The 22,316-nt window shown below is 39.7% G+C and overlaps 1 long non-coding RNA gene and 1 pseudogene across 1 annotated transcript; one reads left to right on the plus strand and one right to left on the minus strand.

The window, feature by feature from the left end:
* Positions 1 to 740: 740 nt before the first annotated feature.
* Positions 741 to 3,743, plus strand: LOC118368945 (E3 ubiquitin/ISG15 ligase TRIM25-like; annotated as a pseudogene).
* Positions 3,744 to 3,880: 137 nt separating this feature from the next.
* On the minus strand, positions 3,881 to 13,501 carry LOC118368957 (uncharacterized). Its single transcript, XR_004822468.2, has 4 exons — positions 13,255 to 13,501; positions 6,372 to 6,407; positions 6,052 to 6,078; positions 3,881 to 5,846 (listed from the first exon to the last, which is right to left on the minus strand). It is a non-coding gene; the product is annotated as an uncharacterized LOC118368957 (long non-coding RNA).
* Between the last annotated feature and the right edge of the window lie 8,815 nt (positions 13,502 to 22,316).

A 22,316-nucleotide genomic window follows, 5' to 3' on the forward strand; every position in this document is an offset into this window, starting at 1 on the left:
GTCAATATATTTTTACGATTTTAGGAGGGGCTCACATTTAATATTTGCTTCATGGTGATAACAATGGTATTTAATTTGGTGGTGTCCAGCCCCCCCCCTATCCCCCATGTCAGTTGAACCTTGTTGAGAAAGACTGCAGCGATGACGAACAACTCTGAAAGACTACAATTCTTTGAGCAGAAAATACCTTTATAGAACAAGAAGGCCTGCACACTGTTAAAGCTCCCAATTCAATGATTTATTGACAACGTTTTGATCCATAACAATTCTTTGTCAGGTCAGAGTTCTCACATCCCAGAAAATAACTTAAAATATAATCTTGGTAGGAAAAGTGGTTGTTTTTTATGGCATATTTCCTGTTCGTTAAAGTCTAGATTAAATATCTGAAAGAAGATGAATCTAACAGACATTGGTTTCATCCCAGGTCCTTGAATGTATCTGAGGATGACAGTACTGCTCTCTAACTTGCACTTTAGCACCTATTTACATATTCAACCTACATTGTAATAAAAATATGAATGATTTTCAACAATAAATGTATTTTTGTCTTTGGTCCATGTCTTGTGAGATTTTGAAAAGTTTGAACACACTCAATCTGAAAATGTAGGTTTCACGTGGGAATGTTTTGTGTTAGAGTTTAAAGTTTCACTTTCAGCAAAATAATGTCACTTAGCTCCTCCCTCTCAAAATTCACCCTCTCTTTATAAAGGGAATATAATACAGTACCGTTTGTGCGTATGTGTGTTTCGCTGTTGTCATTCTTGTGGTGCATTTTGAAAAGTGAGCCCAGACAAATCGTGCTATAGACATTTTTTATTGTTTTTTCTTCTTCACAAAACAGGTAGGCATGTGTTTTTGTTTTACTTTGGACTTATTTTGTTATTTTTGGGTTGTTGCTTTCCTAGAAAAAGTGAAAGAAACTGATGTTTTTCATCTTGAGGTTTTGGTTAATTGGCTGGAGGTGTTGGGTTACATGTGTTTACAGTGAGTCACACGACAGGGTGGAGACCAGTCTTCTTATTGATGATGTAGGTACAAGCCTTTGCTTGCAGTGTAGTTCAGTTTTAGCTGCTTAAAATGTTGTGTGTGTACTTTCATTTTCTACATATTTTCTTGTGTGTTTACAGTATTTTCACTGTAGTGAAGTCATTTCTTATGAACCTCATCAATACTGTGCTAAAGTATATGGGCTAAAGGTACTAAAATCATATGATTATTCAAGAGCTATAATAATTTAATAATAACATATCTTCCCCTATAGATGTCATCATTGAATGTTGACAGCAGCCTTCTACCAGAAGAGCAGTTCCTGTGCTCTATCTGCCTGAATGTGTTCACTGATCCAGTTACCACTCCTTGTGGCCACACCTTCTGCAAAGCCTGTATTAGTGGACATTGGGATAACAGTGAGATATGCCAGTGTCTCTAAAATGTCAGAAACGATTCTATGTGAGACCAGAGGTCTCCACCAACTCTGTGATAGAGGAGATCTCAGTGCATATCAAGAGAAGAAAACTTGATATACCAGAATGCTTAGTTGCTCCTTGGGAGGTGGCTTGTGATGTTTGTTCCACAATAATGCTCAAGGCCCTGAAGTCCTGCCTGGTGTGTCTGACTTCTTACTGTGAGATTCACCTGGAGCCTCATCAGAGAGTGGTGAATCTGAAGAGACACAAGCTGATCGACCCTGTGGAGAACCTGGAGGACAGGATGTGTAAGAAGCACGAAAGAGGCCTGGAGCTGTTCTGTAGGACTGATCAGATACCTCCTTCCCTCAGTAAGAGCATTGAAGATTTTTTTAAATTTTTTATTTCACCTTTATTTAACCAGGTAGGCTAGTTGAGAACAAGTTCTCATTTGCAACTGCGACCTGGCCAAGATAAAGCATAGCAGTGTGAACAGACAACACAGAGTTACACATGGAGTAAACAATTAACAAGTCAATAACACAGTAGAAAAAAAGGGGGAGTCTATATACAATGTGTGCAAAAGGCATGAGGAGGTAGGCAAATAATTACAATTTTGCAGATTAACACTGGAGTGATAAATGATCAGATGGTCATGTACAGGTAGAGATATTGGTGTGCAAAAGAGCAGAAAAGTAAATAAATAAAAACAGTATAAAAACAGTATGGGAATGAGGTAGGTGAAAATGGGTGGGCTATTTACCAATAGACTATGTACAGCTGCAGCGATCGGTTAGCTGGGTCGTGGCTGGGTCTTCCAGCATGACAACGACCCGAAACACACAGCCAGGGCAACTAAGGAGTGGCTCCGTAAGAAGCATCTCAAGTTCCTGGAGTGGCCTACCCAGTCCGTACTGCCCAGCGACAGCCCCGAAACCTGAAGGATCTGAAGAAGGTCTGTATGGAGGGGTGGGCCAAAATACCTGCTGCAGTGTGTGCAAACCTGGTCAAGAACTACAGGAAACGTATGATCTCTGTAATTGCCAACAAAGGTTTCTGTACCAACATATTAAGGAACTGTATAACATACAGATTAATTAAGGATAAATATCCTTAATCACCACTGCTCCCTTTCTCTACCTCCTTTTCTCTGTATGTGTTTCTCTATTTGTATATTGATGTGAATATTGATGTGTATAGTGATGTGTATAGAGTGTAAAACACATTAAGAGCACCTTCCTAATATTGAGTGTTGCCCTCAGAACATCCGAAAACGTTCCACCGGGCATCTGGTCCATGTTGACTCCAATTCTTCCCACAGTTGTGTCAAGTTATCTGGGTGTCCTCTGGTGGTGGCGCATTCTTAATACAAACGGGAAACTGTTGAGGGTAAAAAACACAGCAGTGTTGCAGTTCTTGACACAAACCGGTGACCTTTCCATTGTGGTGATTGTTTACCACATGATCCTGGTGCCATGGGGTACAATACAGCACTGAAGCTACAACCAAGAAAATGTGAAACCGTAAACCACCTGTAAATTAAAATATAACCTGACATTCTCAGCCAAAGAGAGAAAAAGACAGAAGTTCAATGAGTTACTACTTGTAGTCAGTAGTAAAAACTCATTGAGTTGACTAAAATGAAGAAATAAAACATAGGTAGAAGTACAGGATAATGTAAGTGTAAAAAAAAGAATAAAGGAATAAGGCATTACTGTAACTTGTAAATTAAGATACAGAATGTAGAGTATCTTCTAAATCTTATAGCTTGGTGAAGAAAATATGTAGCATATATCATCAAACCCAATCACAATACTGTATCTCCTAATCACTTTCATATTACGCTTATTTGTTGAGGCTGAAAAAAGCATGTGAACAAATAAACTTGCCACCCAGAGCTCTACGTTCATGTCATTTGACCGTAGCACTGGTTCCAATCCAAGTACCAATGCCATTTAGAAAACTTCAGGTGTTTACATTTGTTGGATGACATGAAAATAGAGCACTTTGGCCACGCCCACTAGAGGTAGGTTTGGTGTTGAAATAAGGATGCATAAGCAGAAAAGTACCCCATACCTACTGTAAAATATGGTGGTGGATCTGTGATGTTATGAGGCTATTTTGCTTCCGCTGGTCCAGGGGCCCTTGTTAAGGTCAACGGCATGATGAACTTTACCCAGTACCAGGACATTTAAAAAAAAAAAACTGGTTGCCTCTGCCAGAAGGCTGAAAGTTGGCCGCAAGTGGATCTTTCAGCAAGATAATAACCCCAAGCACAAGTTTAATTGACCACAAATTCTACATTTTGTGCTGTTATCTTTGCAAGGTGAGGTATTGAAAGGTATTGAAAACATGGGTGCAATTGTCTTTTTGAGAAAAACAAATATTGCATGTCAACAAAATATTTTTATCCAAGCAGTTATATTACTATTAAATCATATAACATGTAAAAAAAATGTAGCATACAAAACAGCTCATTATTTGTATGATTTATTTGATACAGTCTTTCTTTCTCATCTTAATCAAGGGTGACAATAATTTTGGACCTGACTGTGTACATCATACATTTGAATAGCCTACATACATCATTTTGACATAGTACACAGGTCATGGCAAAGATGGGTAAAAAATGTAATACAGTGTCTTCAGAAAGTATTCAGACCCCTTGACTTTTTCCTCATTTTGTTACGTTACAGCCTTATTCTAAAACGGACTTATAAAAGTATAAATCCCCAGTAATCTACACACAATATCCATTATTGATTAAACGGAAACAAGTTTTTAGACATATTTGCAATGTAGAAAAACTCAAAAACAGAAACACCTTATTTACACAAGTAATTCAGACCCTTTTGTATGAGACTCGAATTTGAGTTCAGGTGCATCTTTTTTCCATTGATCATCCTTGAGATGTTTCTACAACTTGATTGACTCCACCTGTTTTACTTGATGACTGCATTTAGTGACCACTCATTTGGAGATGTTATGAATTACAGCTGAAGTGAATGATATTCCAATTTCTCAAAAGTCACAGGGACTGCATCACAATACATATTGACAGATATAGACAAGATAAAAATGTTTTCCATATTTGTATTAATCAAGACTGTTTTGAGGCACAGTGGACAAAACTCACATTTTTCGTTTAACATTCAAAGGGGACCACTATGGGATTGCCAATCGCATCAAAGTGGGTGCCACGGGTGTGACGACCCTCCCACTCTGTCTGCCGTATTCTCTATTTGTTCTTGTTTCCTTATTAGGATGCCGGTGGGCGGAGTTGGGAGGGTCGTCAGCTACATGGGAAACACCTGGGCCAGGTGTCTCCCAGGATAAATAGACCACTTCCCCATTCATGGAGGAGACTCTCTCCATGCAGACACCTTTTGTAGATTGTGTTGTGGTTCTTGGTGGCCTTTTGTTTGTTTGCTTTGGAACCTTTCAACACCCTGCATTATCACATTCATGCATGCAAAACAGTCACTTACACTACTGATTACTGATTACACACACCATTGGATATTTTCCTTAGTTGCTTTAGTTAATAAATATATATTTTGTTACTCCTTATCTCCACGTTGTCTCCCTTTTGTTACGGGCTTTGAGCCGGTTCGTGACAACGGGTGACCCCGCATTGGTTCCCTTTCATTGTAAATATAAAATTGAAGTCGTTCAACAAAATAAAACCTCTCCATACTGTAGCTTAGTTTCCACATCATCCACATCATGTGGAATGTTTGTGTATAACAACTCAACATGAAAAGTGGCAAACATATACAGTTTACAGTACAGTATATTCTTAGGGATCAAGAGATCCAATGATAGAGATCAAACTGCTTTGATCAAGTGATGAAATAACAGTTAAAACATCAATGTAAGCTTTAATCAGGCATCTGACCGTGTATGGTATATTATGTGTATTCTAAACAATGGACAAAATTGTGATTGGATCTGTATCATTGTTCCAGGGTGAGAAAAGTGGGCGGACATCATCCTGATAACCTGGTCCATTGATAAATGAGTAGATGAGTGAGCTGTCTTCTGCATTGTAGAAAGTCACCTTATTTTCCTTATAATCTAGATAAATCCCAACTTTATCTGGAATATCTTTGTCAAGAACATGCTCCTTATCATCCATGGCTTTCAGTCTTCCCCCATTGGACAGCCTGATTACCCAGAAGCCTTTGGCAGGGCTAAGAACCAATTGTCCCTTCCTGTTAGATGTTGCCTTGGTAACACCAAGTACCCAGTCCTCCTTCTTCTCCACATTCACCTTCCAGTAGGCCCTCCAAGCACGGCCCATAATGCCCAGCACATAGGGATCCTCATCAAACATATTCTCACTACACAGTCTCTGTGGTGTTTCCTTTATCCAGCTTACTGTTTTCCCATCTATCAGTAGGTTAGGATGAGCTGTGTCCACATCCAGAGTTACATCCACTGAGGAGAAAGAAAGGTACACACAGTTGAATAATACGTTTTCCATACCGATTCAGTTTACAGTACAGAAATGACTTGAAAATACATGTTTAAATGGTCATTACAAAACAACAATTTAATCAATCTTCATTATTTTGAAAATATGAAAACATTTTGCTGAAGACGTGGGCATTGTACTGTATGTTTAAAGCCTATAGCTTAGTACCTTCATTTAAGTGCTTCACATCTATATCTGAAAAGCAGAATGAAATTAGACAATTACACAAATAGAATTAGTACAAAATGTCAGTATTATCATTCTATGTGTCAACTGTATAAAGGTTACCAAATATAATCTACTGTACAATAAAGACAAGATGCTGATTAGATACATTACTACATAACTTTCTGGTGAGCATCTCAGGATTATATCTGCATAATTATTTTGCAATTAGGAATACAATGAAAATAGTTACATTAAGTCCCACATTTACATTTGATTAACATTCTGATTACCAGACTATAAAAATACAGTATAATAATTACCGGTTGGCTAATTGACGGTCTGCAATAATTGATCAGCTGCAATGGTAAATCAGAATATATTGTTATTCCCAAAGCTAATAAGCAGGGCGCAGATATGTCAATCTCAATGTGACTTCCCTGATTAAAACACAAAGTAACCAGAAAATATACAGAGTTAATAATAAAAGTGTTCCTATTATCACATTAGCCGACTGTATTAGAAATGTAGAATCATTGCAGGTTGACTGCTCCGGGAAGAATACGAAAACGTTCCAAAAAAAACATTTTCGGAGAAGCAAGCACGTAGATATGGTCATTTTCATGTTTTCATACAGACATATAATGTTTGGGAATGATGTAGAGAAAGGCATTTTATTTAGCAATATTGAGCAGGAAACAGTCATGCGTTTGAACAATTAATTGACATGCCATTTGTCACAGGAGATGATCGTGGACTACAGGAAAAAGAGGACCGAGCACGCCCACATTCTCATCGACGGGGCTGTAGTGGAGCATGTTGAGAGCTCCTTGGAGTCCACATCCCCAACAAACTATCATGGTCCAAACACACCAAGACAGTCGGGAAGAGGACACGGCAAAGCCTATTCCCCTCAGGAGACTGAAAAGATTTGGCATGGGTCCTCAGATCCTCAAAATGTTCTACAGCTGTACCATCAAGAGCATCCTGACCGGTTGCATCACTGTCTGGTATGACAACTGCTCGGCCTCCAACCACAAGGCACTACAGAGGGTAGTGCCTACGGCCCAGTACATCACTGGGGCCAAGCTTCCGGCCATCCAAGACCTCTATACCAGGCGGTGTCAGAGGAAGGCCCTAAAAATACTCAAGGATGCCAGCTACCCTAGTCATAGACTGTTCTCTCTGCTACCACACAGCAAGCAGTACCGGAGTGCAAATTCTAGGTCCAAAAGGCTTATTAACAGCTTCTACCCCCAAGCCATAAGAAACCTGAACAGCTAATCAAATGGCTTCCCGGACTTTCTCCATTGTTGCTCCCCCCTTGCTGCTGCTACTCTCTGTTTATTATCTGTGCATAGTCACTTTAACTCTACCTGCATGTACTTATTACCGCAATTACCTCAACTAACCTGCTCCCCCGCCCATTGACTCTGTACCGGTACCCCTTCCATATAGCCTTGCTACTGTTATTTTACTGCTGCTCTTTTACTTATCTATTTTTTACTTAAAACAAATTTTTCTAAAAAACTGCATTGTTGGTTAAGGGCTTGTAAGTAAACATTTCACTGTAAGGTCTACCTGTTGTATTCGGTGCATGTGACAAAAACAATTTGATATGATTTGATAATTTTCTTTGAACTGGACTGTGTGTTTGCAGGCAGTAGCAACTGCGTGACTTTAGATCACTAGAACATATTCGCCAAAAGCCACATAATATACTTGAATGAATTTCTGCAAATATGTAAATACCACAGGAGTCCTCTAACATTTAGGAACTTCAAAGTCCTATTGATCAAACAACCATGAAAGGGTAGTTTATTCAGATCAACAACAACAACAATATCAACTGAATGGTCCTAACTACCCTCCGATTTGATTGAAGATAAATACATTTGATTGACAACTAAGAGATATGCTAACTGTGGATAACTGTTGTTCAAGTTCAGAATAGCTAACTAGCAAGCTAGCAAAGTGATTCACATTTCTTGCTAGCTAACCAAATGACACCTGCATCTCTACATGTAGCCACACAAAAACGATGAGGGGGAAAAAAATTGGTCACTCAGCCACTCCTCCAATAACATGACATCCTCCCAGCAGCTAGCTAGCTAATATTAGGCTCTTTGTTTTTAGCTTGCTAAATAAATAGCTAGATAGCTCTATGAATAGATACGCTAGTCCAGAAACCAAACTCAAAGAGCACACTGGCCATATTGAAAAAAATACATTGAATTTGCATGCCAGAAATAGCAACTGCAAACCCAAACTGGCCATTGTTTTATGTCAACAGGATTATAATGTCCATAGGATGCAGTATATATCATTTTAACATATTAAAACAAAATAAGAAATAAATCATATTTGTCCAGCATTTGCTGCTATGCTTGCAGATATGTGTAAATGCTGCAACCCTAATCAAAACGTTTTTAATATCTCCAAATAACAAAAATGTAGCTATAAGTTGTTGTAACATTTAAACTTAAAATATGTTTCTCCTTGTTTTGCACTGCATGGATCACCGGTGCGGTTGGATGGTGCACTCAAAATGTCTCATTGTTGAGTAGCCAGTCTAGGCTACTGCTCAAATGATACTATAATAAGCCTAAATGTTACAGTATTAAGCCAACATGTTTCTCCTTTGCATTGTGTTTTATTGCAGGTTTTGTTTTCTGTTTATTCATTGTAGCTTTAAAAACCGAAGCCAGACTGCATCATTTTAGTAGCCTAGTGTTGTGACTTTACTATCATTAAATGAAGACTTTTAGTTTTTATCAAAGATTCTCTGTAATTAGTGTTACACGGTTAAACTGATTAATAATGTAACTGTAATTAACTAGGAAGTCAGGGCACCAAGGAAAATATTCAGATTACAAAGTTATCATTTTCCCAATATAACTTTTCAGATATTTTAATATCTGATCAATAGTCTTCTGATTAATAAATTATCTATTTTACATCACGTTAGTCTCAATCCAAACATCATAAGTTGTTGGTTATCTGCACGAACCCAGTCTTCACTATGAGTCATCCATACATCAATTGTCTTAAATCATTTATTTACTAACTAAGTAATTCACAGAAATGCTTCAACAAACAGTAGATAGTTACAAGGAAATGATAATGGAGTTTCCCTAGTGGGATAAACCGGCATCGCGGCTTGGTGTACAAAAGGGAAGTGGGGTTCGACTGAGATAAGACAACACACAGTTGATAATTATGAACACTCACTCATTCGGGAACAATTGCAATCAATATATATATATATTTGTGTCATCTGGGTCTCTGTTGAAAAGTTTGTTTCTTTTGGTGAGTGTCCGTCCTCTCTCTCTCTGTCGTGGTTAGAATGGATAGTTCAGAGTGACATTCATTCATGTCGTTATGGATAGATGTGTTGGCGGTTGTTGGTTTTCACGTTCAATGATACCGAATTCCTAGCTGCAGACTAGTAATTAATATCAAAGACTTGTTCTTATTCTGTCAGTATCAATAGTCTAAGAGATTAACCACGTGGTGTGGTTAAAAGATTCAGACATCTACTCAAACATTGGCCCTCTCATTATCGAGGTAAGCTGGTCTGCAACCTTTGTCCTCTCGTGATTGAGAGAAACATGGTCTGTTGGGAAATTCTCAAAGTTGGGGTTTCAATTTGGGAGTTGCAGAAAAGGGCCTGTCCCAGGATGCCCGACCCTAACTGGGCTCATGGGCGGTCCTCTGATTTAGTTAAACTCAAAGGGGAATTGGTGTTTCCTTCATTGAACAGTCAAAAATCACATTACACAATTTTACAAACAGTATCATCCTCATGCTTATACAACAATTAGATGTAAACCTCATATCTGAGGCTATACTATAAACTACGTTATGGTAATGTGGCCGCACCGTCTCCCATGAGCCCCACAAAATTGTACCAAACGGACCAGTTCGTTGCTGGATTCTTCACCGATCTTTTATACCTTTGCCAGAACATAAATGTTGTTCGGACCTCAAGTTCTTTGAGGTGGAAGAAATTCCTTTGTTCTCTTCCTTCACTCTCTCTCTATACTGTGGCCATGAGGAGATAATCTCCTCCAGGAATTTACGACCTTTCTCTGACCACAGCAGCCTGTTTGTAGGAAAGAAACAGGGAGAGGGGGATGGGGCTCGCTGTACCCAAAGAGGGCAACGTCATGACACTAGCTAGGACTGAGGCATTTGTCTGTACATTTTCCCGCCGCTGCGCGTCGTGAACGGCACATGAGAAACAGAGCAATTGAAGTTGGTTTCAGCTTCCGGCACCGACAGAGATGGCCGCCTCGCTTCGCGTTCCTAGGAAACTCTTCAGTTTTTTGTTTTTTTTACGTGTTATTTCTTACATTGGTACCCCAGGTCATCTTTGGTTTCATTACATACAGTCGAGAAGAACTACTGAATATAAGAGCAGCGTCAACTCACCATCAGTACGACCAAGAATATGACTTTCCCAGAGCGGATCCTGTGTTCTGCCTTTCACCCAGGACAACGGAATGGATCCCAGCCTGCGACCCAAAACAACGATGTTGTAAAAGAGGCAAAGGAAGCGGTCTTCTGGTCAGGCTCTGGAGACGGGCACATCGCGCGCCACTCCCTAGCATACTACCCGCCAATGTCCAGTCTCTTGACAACAAGGTTGATGAAATCCGAGCAAGGGTAGCATTCCAGAGGGACATCGGGGACTGTAACGTTCTTTGCTTCACGGAAACATGGCTCACTCGAGAGACGCTATCGGAGTCGGTGCAGCCAGCTGGTTTCTCCACGCATCGCGCCGACAGAAACAAACATCTTTCTGGTAAGAAGAGGGGCGTGGGCGTATGCTTTATGGTTAACGAGACGTGGTGTGGTCACAACAACATACAGGAACTCAAGTCCTTCTGTTCACCTGATTTAGAATTCCTCACAATCAAATGTCGACCGCATTATCTACCAAGGGAATTCTCTTCGATTATAATCACAGCCGTATATATTCCCCCCCAAGCAGACACATCGATGGCTCTGAACAAACTTTATTTGACTCTTTGCAAACTGGAATCCATATATCCTGAGGCTGCATTCATTGTAGCTGGGGATTTTAACAAGGCTAATCTGAAAACAAGACTCCCTAAATTGTATCAGCATATCGATTGCGCAACCAGGGCTGGTAAAACCTTGGATCATTGCTATTCTAACTTCCGAGATGCATATAAGGCCCTCCCCTGCCCTCCATTCGGAAAAGCTGACCACGACTCCATTTTGTTGCTCCCTGCCTACAGACAGAAGCTAAAACAAGAAGCTCACACGCTGAGGTCTGTTCAACACTGGTCCGACCAATCTGATTCTACGCTCCAAGACTGCTTCCATCACGTGGACTGGGATATGTTTCGTATTGCGTCAGACAACAACATTGACAATTACGCTGATTCGGTGAGCGAGTTCATTAGAACGTGCGTTGAAGATGTCATTCCCATAGCAACGATTAAAACATTCCCAAACCAGAAACCGTGGATTGATGGCAGCATTTGCGTGAAACTGAAAGCGCGAACCACTGCTTTTAATCAGGGCAAGGTGACCGGAAACATGACCGAATACAAACAGTTTAGCTATTCCCTCCGCAAGGCAATCAAACAAGCTAAGCGTCAGTATAGAGACAAAGTAGAATCGCAATTCAACGGCTCAGACACAAGAGGTATGTGGCAGGGTCTACAGTCAATCACGGATTACAAAAAGAAAACTAGCCCAGTCACGGACCAGGATGCCTTGCTCCCAGGCAGACTAAATCACTTTTTTGTCCGCTTTGAGGACAATACAGTGCCACTGACATGGCCCACAACCAAAACATGCGGACTCTCCTTCACTGCAGCCGAGGTGAGTAAAACATTTAAACGTGTTAACCCTCGCAAGGCTGCAGGCCCAGACGGCATCCCCAGCCGCGCCCTCAGAGCATGCGCAGACCAGCTGGCTGGTGTGTTTATGGACATATTCAATCGATCCCTATCCCAGTCTGCTGTTCCCACATGCTTCAAGAGGGCCACAATTGTTCCTGTTCCCAAGAAAGCTAAGGTAACTGAGCTAAACGACTACCGCCCCGTAGCACTCACTTCCGTCATCATGAAGTGCTTTGAGAGACTAGTCAAGGACCATATCACCTCCACCCTACCTGACACCCTAGACCCACTCCAATTTGCTTACCGCCCAAATAGGTCCACAGACGATGCAATCTCAACCACACTGCCCTAACCCATCTGACCACAGAGGAACAATAGCTGCTTTTAAAAATAGCCTACTTGTGGATTGTAGCCCAATAATAAGGAATAGCCTACAGTCGGGAACACGTTGCAAATCGGTCAGTGAAAAAACAGCACGCAGACAAACATTTCAAATAAAATTGAGTGAAAACACAGCGTGAAAAGCAACAACTTCTGCTGAAAAGATAAGACTATGCTGTAGGCCACCAAAATATTTAATCAGCTTGAAAATATGTTTTACAGGAGAGAGAGAGAGAGAGAGATATTATTTTGTTACGAATGCATGAGTGAGCTGCGCATCATTGGGTGTGTCAGTGAAACTGGAAAGCATTTTAAAGACTATAATTTCCTCATATTGTAGCCTACAATATGTCTCCACACTCCTATTTGTTTATTTAACCTAGGCCTAGGCTATTGATGGATTCAAGACAAGGTCGTTTTTATTGATCTCAGTTTTTCAGTGTCAAAGTAGCCTGCCATTTTGATTATTTGTGCGGTATTAAAAATGATTCGGACAAAGTCTCTAGTCAGGTAAAATTACATAGAATTGCACGAAATGCGTTTTTAAAACATTTTCCCGGACCTTAGGCTACAAAAAAATCACCATGTGTGCAACTTCTGTCTCTACCCTACTGCTCTATGCCACTACGAAAATGCGATGATATGCATGCAAAGGTTTTTCATAAAGGTGACTTTTTTCTCATGCGTAGCTCAGAACTCTCCAAGTCACCCTCCAAGTCCCTTCTAGCGCTCACTTTTTGTCACAGCACCTCCCGATTTACAAATTAAGCACTGCAGTACTTCTGAGGTACAATAAATTACATGTATGTATTTGTTCAAACGGTATTATACAATTAAACCAGTAAGACATTTCAAAGCATTATTACATGTACTTTACATATCACATTATTTCGAAATAGATAAAGATAAGCTTTTAGAAATTAATTAATTAACTAGAACCTCTTACCTGAATGCAGATAACAGAGCACGGAGCTATAACGGAGTTTCAGATATGAAATAAACGTTATATTCTCTCCAGAGCTTCTTATAACAATGAGAGTAGTGTTTAACCAGAATTAGACTTTGAGGCTCGAAGGTTCAGAGGCTCCCTCTAGAGGTTTCTCCAGCAGTACACGTTAAAACAGGTCAGGCCATTCAAATGGAATTATATTTTTAACGAATGACCCTCTTCACGTTTAACAAATAATTTTATGAAATACAAATTGGAGATATTGAGAATTGTACTGAAAAATTGCATTATTATAGCAAAAAATGATTCCTTCAAGCTTCCATTAAAGAGGTACAACTCCCACTTTGATTATGGCTGAACTATGCCTCTTTTAACCTCCCCAAGAGCATAAAATCACTAAGTGTCGTTGTGTTGAACTAAGGTTGCTATAGCAACAAGAGTATCTACTTCGTTATTTATTTCTTTATCCCTGGTTTGCCTCACGCTAGCAGAATTTAGAATGTACATGTTCATCTATAGATAAGATACTACTCAGACACATTTGCTATTCCTTTATAAAGTATTTTGGTTTACTGTGGTCTTACCTCTCACCTGTCAGCAGTTCTCAGAGCTTGAGGGGTTTAATAGTTATTAGATACAGGTGACAGAATATTACAGAACTACGTTACAACACTACAAACAACACAGTCACTCAATACTTATATTTTGTAAAATTGTTCAATTAAAGAGAATCCGGGTGGTGGAACAGTCTTTTATTTTATTTTTTACAAATTAAAGATGTGGAGCTTTAATGAATGAGCATAAATGATCATTTACATTTTCATCTTTGGATGAAGTTTCCCAAAATACATTTATGCATCTAGGCAAAGATTTTGAGTTACTCTTTACAAATTTCATTAGGGCCAAAGAAAGATAGATTATCTTAGTCCATGTTCCAAAAAGGAGTGGATGTGGCACCTCTTCTCCACGTTGAAAAATGGTATCTGTCCTCCCTACTAGTCCGCTAACACTCCCAGCTTCTCAGGTTCCAGTTCTATGGGAAGCTCATCAACACTTCTCAGTTCTCCATGATGATAACATGCTCCAGTAGCCATTCTTTGGACAATATAGTATCCAGTAGCTGTTCTCTGGGTCCTGTGTGACTCCAACACTTCACTGAGTCTTCCATCCCAAGTCAACCTCCCACTAATGTTTACCTGTATCATATCCCTCCATTCCCAAGACAAACTTCCTACCCAAAAACCTCTTCCCAGGACCCTTTTCTTCGTTGTTCTTCCCAGGTGTCCCTGTACTCTCTTCTTTGTGTTTTTCTTTAAACTTCACACATTTGTCCTGTCCTGATTTACTGTGAGACTGGGGTTGCGCAATGTCAGGGTCGATCCACTGAAATAAAGTAGTTTCAGATGCTTTGCGATTCAACACCCCCCATCATAAACTGGTAATCCAAATGCTTAAAAACATATTTAGTGTCTTTAGAACTATTATATATTTAAAAAGCATATAATAAAATATGATAAGTAATATTTAGAAAAAATATATATATATATTTATAAAAAACTCTGGTGTGTGTGTGTGTGTGTGTGTGTGTGTGTGTGTGTGTGTGTGTGTGTGTGTGTGTGTGTGTGTGTGTGTGTGTGTGTGTGTGAAAAGAAAGTGGTTGATTTGAAATCAACTGCATGATCAACAAATAGACTCCAAACTATGACGGAAAAGACAATTGCTCATCTAAACGGTATGGTAAACAAAATTATAAATACAATTTATTTTGCCAAATAACATAAAAGCCAGAAGTGTTTCCAGTAAGTCCTGTATACATAACCATATTTACATCAATGCTCAATACTATATAAATAGGTCCTGAATACATAATCATATTTACATCAATGCTCAATACTATATAAATAGGTCCTGAATACATAACCATATTTACATCAATGCTCAATACTATATAAATAAGTCCTGTATACATAATCATATTTACATCAATGCTCAATACTATATAAATAGGTCCTGAATACATAATCATATTTACATCAATGCTCAATACTATATAAATAGGTCCTGAATACATAACCATATTTACATCAATGCTCAATACTATATAAATAAGTCCTGTATACATAATCATATTTACATCAATGCTCAATACTATATAAATAAGTACTGGGCATTGATGTAAGAAATGATGGTAACTATCATTTATAATACTGTGTATACTCATAGCATTGTTTTTAACAAGGACTGTATCTTTTTTGGTGATTTCTGCAAGAACTTGCTTTCTCTTCATCTTTAATGATATCTAATCAGAAAATGGATTTAGTGAAAACTCTTGGAATTGAAAAGAGTGAAATAAATATTTTTTAAAACAAATTAAGCCTCAGTTGCTTAAAAAATCATGTTAATTCACTTAATTAACTTTGCATGTACTGTAACACAAATAGAAATGGGAGTTTTGTCCCCAAAATGAATCACAAATGTGTACAGTATCTGCCAGATCTTACTGAATTACTTATTTTTCTTCTGACAAACTGGAAGTGAAGAAATATATATTTTTATGTTCTAGACAAAATATGGCACACAACATGACATAATGTAATAATAGTAATAATATCGACATTTGTGAAATACCCAACTGTACACATTGAATAAATTAAAGAAAAACGTCACTGTAGAATCTGTGTGATTTTCTTGTCACTATCCAAATACAATGTCTGCGAGGTGCGGTTTGTGTGTGTCAATTTAGATTCTAAGTGAACCTACGGTATGTTCTAGGCCTTTATCTGTAACTGAACGTATTGGGGCCAAACATACAGTCAGGCAGACTGCTGAGGTAAAGCTCCTCCATAGGAAACAATCAGGGTCAAATGACAACTAAGTGTACCACCACATGTACCAAACTTAAGCATGATAAACTTCATTACAAAAAGGACCTAGATAATTTGTTTAAGGGTATCAGCTGACAATACAATCCAGTGTCTCAACTCACCAATCATCTGCAGTGTAGACTCCATCTTGGTTCCCTGGTACTCTGACATCACCACACATGTGACCGCCTCCAGTTGGTCCATCCCTATTCTCATGTGACTGGTGATAAAGTACAGGTCACCCCCTCCTACTGTTTGGGTCTCTCTGTCTCTGCTGAGGTGATCTCCTTCCCACTGCTATCCGTCCACTGGGTACAAGTTCTCTGAGCTACAGCTGAGCTGGATGAACACTCTGTGGTGCTTCCTCATGGAGATCCTGGGGACACTGCCCTGCTCTGCTCAAGATGGGGCAGAAGAACAGTATTACCATATCATAACGGATCATTGTTGATGATTTGTGTACCAGACACACTGCATTACAGTAAGCACCACACTGAATTACAGTAAGCACCACACTGAATTAAGAAGTTTAGCTTTGCTAAATACTTTGTCTTAACTTACGTGTAACCTGTAGCATAACGGCTGGTTCTTGAATCCAATCCAAGTAGCTAGCTTGGCATTTGTAGTGCCCCCTATCTTACACCTTGACATTGTAGTGCCCCCTATCTGACACCTTGACATTGTAGTGCCCCCTATCTGACACCTTGATATTCTTAAACCGCAGTGATACAGTATGTTGTCTCTCTCACTCTTTACATTTTACAGTGGCCTTTTATTGTACCCAGTACAAAGAGCACCTGTGTAATGCTGTTTAATCAGCTTCTGGATCTGCCACACCTGTCAGATGGATGGATTATCTTGGCAAAGGAGAAATGCTCAGGGATGTAAACAAAATTGTGCACAACATTTTAGAGATATAAGCTTTTTGTGAATGTGGAACATTTCTGGGATCTTTAATTTCAGCTCATGAAACATGTGACAAACACTTTACATGTTGTGTTTATATTTTTGTTCAGTATAAATCACTTCAAGTAACTGTACTTAGAATATGGTAGTGTAATGGGTGCCACAAACGTTTTGAGTAATGACAGCACACCAATTGGAGTTTACAGTGTGTGGACATCTTCACCTGAAGAGAATACTTACTGAAAACGCTCATGTACCTGGGTGAAGATGTTGAACACCTGATAAAATAGTACCTGGTAAGGATATATGTTCAATTTTAATTCCCATTCCAAGTCAATTTATGAAATTGTGCAATATTCTTAAATACGTTCCCTGTTCATTAGTGAGGTGTACACACTATATGATTATTTGTTACTTCCAAGATCAGAGAATGCACTGTCCTTATTAAAATGAGTTTTTTCTTTGTTTTCTTTTGCAGGACACTCAGAAAGGTAAGGCTGAGACGAAGCTGAAGCAGACCACCATGGCAATATTTGTCTTCCAGAAAGAAGGGGACTCTTTCCATTGAAGGTGTGTAAATGCTGAACGAGCTGACTTTGGTCGCATCTGCTTGCGCCATGCTGTTTGCTGACATGTATGCTCTAACTTGAACTATCCAAAGGTACTCCGGTTCACCTTTGAGGTCTTTCAAAAATAATCATAATGCAGCTTGATTGATGTACAGAAGATCTCTCAAAGTGCAGACCATAAGTACCAAGCTGCATGAGCCGGAGTAAACGGAATGCTCATGTCCCTCTGCACTGATCTAGGATCTATTTTTAGGTTTTGGTCATCTGGATTTCAGTTGGAGTAAAGTGATTAAGTTTAGAGTTATGTGAATATATTTACAAGTAGAAATACAGCTGGCAAGGGACATATCAAGGTTGTGTGGTGTGTGTGTGTGCGTGTGTACTTACCTCACTAGAGGACTTCATTCAAACTCAGTGAGATCTTGTAAGAATGGGGCAATGGAAGGGTTGGGAACAGCTGACTTTCTCTGGGCCATCTTGTCAAAAACTTTGTTCCATTTCCAGGATTCAAATCAAATCAACACCAAATCAAATGTAATAAGTCACATGTGCCGAATACAACAGGTGTTCACCTTACAGTGAAATGCTTACTTACGAGCAACTAACCAACATTGCAGTTAAAAAAAATAATGGATAAGAATAAGAGATAAAAGTAATTAAAGAGCAGCAGAAACAATAAATACAGGGGGGTGCCCGCACAGAGTCAATGTGCAGGGGCACCGGTTAGTTGAGGTAGTATGTACATGTAGGTAGAGTTTTTAAAGTGACTATACATAGATGACAACAGAGAGGGGTAGTGGTGTGAAGGGGGAGGGGGGGTAGCCATTTGACTAGATGTTCAGGAGTCTTATGGCTTAGGGGTAGAAGTTGTTTAGAAGCCTCTTGGACCTAGACGTGGCGCTCCGGTACCGCTTGCCGTGCAGTAGCAGTGAGAACAGTCTATGACTAGGGTGGCTGGAGTCCTTGACCTTTTTAGGGCCTTCCCCTGACACCGACAGGTATAGAGGTCCTGGATGGCAGGGAGCTTGGCCCCAGTGATGTACTGGGCCGTTCGCACTACCCTCTGTAGTGCCTTGCGGTCGGAGACCGAGCAGTTGTCATACCAGGTAGTGATGCAACCATGCTCTCGATGGTGGAGTTGTAGAACCTTTTGAGGATCTGAAGGCCCATGCCAAATATTTTCAGTCTCCTGAGGGGTAATAGGCTTTGTCGTGCCCTCTTCCCGACTGTCTTGGTGTGTTTGGACCATCTTAGTTTGTTGGTGATGTGAACACCAAGGAACTTGAAGCTCTCAACCTGCTCCACTGCAGCCCCGTCAATGAGAATGGGGGCGTGCTCAGTCCTATTTTTCCTGTAATCCACAATCATCTCCTTTGTCTTGATCACGTTGAGGTTGAGGTTGTTGTCCTGCCACCACACAGCCAGGCATCTGACCTCCTCCCTACAGGCTGTCTCATCATTGTCGGTGATCAGGCATACCACTGTTAATGTCATCGACAAATTGAATGATGGTGTTGGAGTCGTGCCTGGCCGTACAGTCATGAGTGAACAGGGAGTACAGGAAAGGGGCTGAGCACACACCCCTGAGGGGCCCCTGTGTTGAGGATCAGCTGGCGGATGTGTTTTTACCTACCGTTACCACCTGGGGGCGGCCTGTCAGGAAGCCTAGGATCCAGTTGCAGAGATAGGTGTTTAGTCCCAGGGTCCTTAGCTTATTGATGACCTTTGAGGGCACTATGGTGTTGAACGCTGAGCTGTAGTCAATAAATGGCATTCTCATATAGGTGTTCCTTTTGTCCATGTGGGAAAGGGCTGTGTGGAGTGCAATAGAGACTCCATCATCTGTAAATCTTTTGGGGTGGATCTAGGGTTTCTGGGATTGATGGTGTTGATGTGAGCCATGACCATTCTGTCAAAGCAGTTCATGGCTACAGACCAAATCACGCGGTTTTGTGACAGCTAAGGACGATTGTTTCTTGTTTCTTGGGTTGATGTGGACCAGGAGTCTGTACAGCCATATATCCAGTAAGGTTAATGAAATCAATTGAGGCATTGATAAATACAAATAAGACAGCTAACTAATAAAACATTGCTATAGCGTACACAATACCACAGATTATTTTACCAGATTCATAATATTTTCCTTTCTTTCTGTGCCACCAAACGTTTGCATACGAATAATAAAGTGAACAGTGTTAACTAATATTGTAACATCATGGGAAAATGTTGTTTAGCGGGATGAGGCTATTCGGACACTCCTGGCCTGCAAAACAATGGAATATGTAGCACAGCTGAGAGCCGAGTGAACCGAATCACACAGGGTTGTGACAGCTAAGGAGGACACTGTGTCATGGTGTTGTTGCCATTCATGCCTCCCCATTGAGTAGACTGTATCACGATGACATCTAGATGGATACTAATATTATTTATTTATTCAGTAAACTGCAATCCTATTTGAAATATAATCATGGGAGGGAAAAATATTGTCCACATTTCTAGCTACTGCCAGCGACACTGTTACAGCTGCCCAGTGTCAAGCACCCTATAGCCGACAGGCACCTGATACAACACCGGTCCACTCGTCATTCACATTGGATTCAGTGGCTCGCGAGTAGTTTATCAGACCACGACAAGGTTTTATGTCAAATTAAGCCCGTCAATCTGTAGAGAAATACAATTTCGTGATAGTAATAATACAGTATGGGTCTTATCTTTTGAACTACTAGAAACACGCCATTTTCTCAGTAGTGAAAACATAACGTGCACATATCTGCACTCAGTTTATTCTCTATATGAAACTCTGTCAGATTGGATTCTAGGTTGCGCAGCAAGATATTTACAAGCAATTTAGATTTGACCAAAATGGCTGTGTCAACTTGAGTTAGCTAACTAGCTCGCTAGTTGCAAACATTAGCCAACCAGATAGCAAGTTTAGATAAGAAAATATGCAGTAATTCAACGTTGGCTAGCAATAAAGATTATTAGAAACAAGTCAAGGCACCTTACCAGCAGCTGCTGGAAATATTCCTCCCCTTCACAGCCGCTAAAGAAAAAAATTGTAAAATAGAATGAAGTTGGTGCATGAAAATGATCATTTGAATCTACAGAAGGCATATGCTTTTACTGTAAAGTAATTTTTACAGGAGCCTTCCAATTACAGTTAATAACAGTATCATTCAGCATTTTACCTACAATACAGTGCTATCTACAGCATTAATGGTGTAAAACACATTGGTTTAATTACCAGTTTCCAAGACAAATTGTGATTGTATTTATGTAAATTTAATTTAGCTGGTATAATTTTAGAACTTGTAAGAGGCACAAATGGTTGATTGTCATGGCCAATATTTGTGTGTTTGGATTGAAGAAATTTGATTTTTGTTTATTTATAATTTATTTAACCTTTATTTATCTAGGCAAGTCAGTTTTAAGAACAAATTCCTATTTACAATGACGGCCTACCAAAAGCAAAAGGCCTCCTGCGTGGACAGGGTCCAGGGATAAAAACTAAAATATTATATACATTTTGAACTGAACATACATCACAACAAGAGAGACACCACAACATAAAGACAGACCTAAGACAACAACATAGCAAGGCAGCAACGCATGGTTGCACAAAACATGGTACCAACATGATTGGGCACAGACAACAGCACAAAGGGTAAGAAGGTAGAGACAACAATATATCACACAAAGCAGCCACATCTGTCAGTAAGAGTGTCCATGATTGAGTCTTTGAATGAAGAGATTGAGATAAAACGGTCCAGTTTGAGGGATGAGGAGGGTTAAAACATTTAGATGGCGCTCAATATTTGATTTCTAGAAAAACAATCCTTTATCTAGTCTTTCCTGTTTTCAATTTGCTCCACTTTTTGATTTGCTCCCTGTCTTTAAGTTTTGTGTGTGTTTTTTAATTTGGTTTGCCTATTATTGGGCCGATTTAGTGGGCGCTCACGTGTGGGTGTCTTTCAGGTCCGAATTGTTTTCAGTGGATACCCCCATGAGTGTCTTTCACAACCCCTCATAAAATCCTGGTTTGTGGCTGGGAAATGTAATCATCCGTTTAGGCTACTTGCTTCTTCAAGTGTGATCGTTAGCTGGCTAGCCATAGCTTATTTAAAGAACCCATAAAGAATATAGGCTAGAAATCATTTTTATTATCTTTCATATTTTTTAATTTATGTTTTATGTATGAAACCTGCCCTTAGTCACACATAAAATAATGTTTAATGTATAAATCACAACATTTCATGCAGAATCTATTTGAATTGCATATTTCCATGTCTAGTTCATGATTTCAAAATATTTACAATATTTTTAAACAAACAATTTATGATTAAATCTGTGTATCATGACACAAGGCGAGACCCAGATGCAGACACAGGAGGCAGATGGTTGGAGTTTAAGATGTTTAATAAACCAAAAAGAAGTAGGCAAGAGAATGGTCGTGGACAGGTAAAAAGTCAAAACCAGTTCAGAGTCCAGGAGGTACAGAGCAGCAGACAGGCTCGTGGTCAATGCAGGCAGAATGGTCAGGCAGGCGGGTACAGAGTCCAGAACAGTCAACAGTCAAAACCAGGAGGACTAGAAAAAGGAGAAGAGCAAAGGCAGGAGTACGGGGGGAAAAACGCTGGTTGACTTGGAACATACAAGACGAACTTTCACAGAGAGACAGGAAACACAGGGATAAATACACTTGTACAGAGGGACAGGAAAC

This window comes from Oncorhynchus keta, chromosome 35, assembly GCF_023373465.1.
Source record: "Oncorhynchus keta strain PuntledgeMale-10-30-2019 chromosome 35, Oket_V2, whole genome shotgun sequence".
NCBI classification, from domain to species: Eukaryota; Metazoa; Chordata; class Actinopteri; order Salmoniformes; family Salmonidae; genus Oncorhynchus; species Oncorhynchus keta.